Consider the following 3502-nt stretch of genomic DNA (forward strand, 5'->3'; position numbering starts at 1 on the left):
CCCTTTTGCCCCTAACCCCGTTTTCTGAGAAAATCAAAGCAATTTTAAAGCTAAACTTCAGATTTTCTGAATTAAATTCCATATTGGTGTATTCAAAATTAATCCCGGATCTGAATCCAGTACTTTAAATCCATATTTCCTCAAAATCCGGATCCAAACCCATTTTTGAAGAAATTTTCTCAAAATAGCTTTTAAATTCTCAGAAAAACTCCCTTCTCGTAAATATTTTACAAAAACACAAAAAAAATAGTTTTGACCTTTGCTTTCTCGTAAAACTCTAGGATTTTTATTCTAAAAATACAAAAAAATGGAAAAATAATGGAAAAAACCAAAAAAATGGAAAAATTACGAGAAAAACAAATGAGTTTAAGCTTTCTAAATCAATTTTGCTAAAAAAATCATTTTAAAACCATTTTTATGAAAAATCTTGTTGAAGGAGCCTCTTTTTGGAAAAACCAATTTTTTTTACAAATGAAGCCTTCTTAGGGTTTCTCTTTGAGAGACCTTGGGAAGGAGATGGATGGCCGGCTCCCTCTTTCTCCCCATCGCACTCCTCCATTTTCTCCCCCCGAGCCGCTCATCTTCAACGACCTTCCTTCCCGAAGCTTCTTCTTCCTCCTTAAAAGAGGCGCGAAGGGGAAGGGTTCAGGGGTCGTCTTCTACCCCTCCATCCTGCTATCATCGGATTTTTTGTCCCTTTCCTTTCTCTTTCTCTTCTCCCCCGATTTCTCTTCCCCATCGACCAAAGGAGGTCGATCCCATTGTAAAAGCTTCATCGTGCACTCCTGGTGAACAAAAGATCATTCCCCTTTTTTACGATCTCCATTCCCTTCTTCTCATTTCCCTATCCTTCTCCCTCTGGTCTTTTCCCTCCCCAACCGAGTGAAGAAGCCAGATCTCCCTGCAGCAAGAATACACCAGCTAGAAGGAATCAATCGGTCCCACGATTCGCTACAGCAGCGAAGGAACCACTCTCATTCCAGTTTTTTTGGCAAAATTACAGTAAGTGCATCCCTTCCCTTTTTTTATTTTTTTTTATTTTCTTCTTTTCCTTTTTTTTTTTTCTTTGAATTCCCCTTTCTTCTCATTTTTTTTTTATATATAACGCACCCACCGTAGCTTCGATTTGTATATAACAAAATCGAATTACGAATGTGCAATATCAAAGGGAACCCGCCGATTCCAACATCTTATCTTGTTTTAATTACAAATCTCTTCTGGTTTTCGGATGTCCTATTAACGTGCTTTGTTATTTCTATCTGAAATATTTGGTTCATTTCTGCAATTCATATCTTCTGAGAGGGTATATATGCCATGGTTCCCAATGATTCCTGTGATTTGCATCTTCTGAGAAAGTGTTTCTGCAACCCGTGATCTGAACATGATATTCATTGAAGACCCATCTACTGGTATCACACATTCTTTCTGGTCGTGTGATTGTATTTTTCCCATTCGTTTAGTATCATATGATGTTTTGAGCATAATCGAGGAATCAGAAATGCTTGGGCTGCATTAGACAACAGTTATCCAGAGGTACCTCGATGAGGGCTACTTATGGGGTTCATTGCGAGGATATTTTAACTAATACCCCAGGAATATGATGGGTGAGATTACCCTGATGAATGGTCCAAGATCATTTACTTTACCGGCATTTTCAAGGGTTATTGGAGAGTTTCAATCCATTGTGTGATTATCTCACCTGAATGGGTTCCTGAACAGCCTTGCTGGATTCAATTTTAGCAGAAGCCCACTCTGTAGACAGAAGTAAGACAACATTTCCATTAGTTTTAATTTATGTTTCAGTATAGTTTGTTTTTTTATTTATTTTGGCTTTCCCCTGTTGTGTCTCGATTCTTAGTTACACTCGAAATGTCATAATTCCATCAACAAAACAACATTGCGTATATTATCTTATGCATCAAGGTCTCACTCCAGCAACGTCAATCATGTTAAATCAAGGTTATCATGCTATGTGTTGTATTCTGTAGATGAATCTTCATTTGTTTTATACCTCTTATGTTGTAATGAAATTCAGCATTGATTCCTTATGTGAACTTGTATCTAATCAGGGCATCACCTATGATCATGTTTTAAATCCATCTTGTGACACTTAGTTCGGGATAAATGGTTTACCATATGCAAGCCAACTATCACAAATTAATATGTTAATGATCTGCCCATTATTTCACTAATGCTGAAAGAAGAATTTTCTTGTCCATTAATTCAATATTGAACTGCTATGGAAATATCACGGAGTTTGGTGCAGGGCCAAATTAGTGATACAACGAACGGCCATTTTTTTTCTTTCTCTCTCTGGAAATTTGCTGATAAGCTGAAGACGGCAATGAAGATGGGGATTCTTAAGCAGTATACAGTAGACTGTAGCAGTCCAGCTACTATTCTCGGACTCATTCAAAAAGCAGGAGGCGATAATTCGACACCTTGGCCCTGTCGAATCCTACTGGAGAGGTTCATTGGATTTGATTATTACATTCTGGTCTTGCTTTAATTTCAGAACTCGTTGTAGAATTGCCTTGTTGTACTGTATTTCCTTTTCTAAGTCTTTGTTCCCACAGTAAACTGCCTCTTGACTTTATGTGGCATCTGCAGTGATCTTTGACAACATATTAAATTAGCAGAATGTTCAAAATTGTTTGCCCTCTTGTTCCATCTTCTTATTGCTTTCAAACGTTAGAATGATAGGTAGTCTCGTCATGTTAAGATATCGGTGCTATGCCTGGAGATTTTAACATATACTATTCAGATGCATAGTTTTTAAGAAGTATTTTGTATATTATCATTTTTTACTGGCAAATATAAACTTTAGATATTTTGACCTCGTGGTGCTAAATGTCATTTGTTTGACTAACATTTTTTTTTGTTTATTTTGTTTATGCAAGGAAGGTATAATGCTGGGTCATTACAAGAATAATATTAGACCCCATCACATCCCTGTTGCTTTATATCAAATGCCTTGATTTTGACTCATAAGGTTTTAGTTCATCGTGAAGCATTTGCTGAGGTATAAAGTGATGGATTAGCCGAAACATCAAAATGATCCGTCAGAGCTGTAATGAATCAGTCATTTACAAGTCATCATCTGAATGACATTTACAAAATTTTGGCAGTTGGTATGAAATAATCTGTTATCACTGCATATTGGTATTTAACATTCATTGTTATGATTTACCGCAATGACCCTTTGGATGAAAGTTGTTTTGCTGCAATCAAGTTGACACCATCAAGAAAAAGGATTCATTAAATCATTACTGTCAGGAAAAGACAGTCATTGACTCGACTTTACAAAAGCTCGATTCATTGTATATGATCACCCTGGTTCGTTGATTAATTTGTTAACCGTGATAAACTGCCATAGTGATATATTCTGATATTCCATATGTTCCTTGTAAACTGTTTATTTGATGGTCCCCTTGATGTCTCTCCTAAGCATGAGCAACCTAACCAATTGCCCGTTACCTATGCTCTACGGACCACACTTCAT

This window comes from Nuphar pumila, chromosome 4 (genome assembly GCF_984573655.1).
Source record: "Nuphar pumila chromosome 4, dmNupPumi1.hap1.1, whole genome shotgun sequence".
NCBI classification, from domain to species: domain Eukaryota; kingdom Viridiplantae; phylum Streptophyta; class Magnoliopsida; order Nymphaeales; family Nymphaeaceae; genus Nuphar; species Nuphar pumila.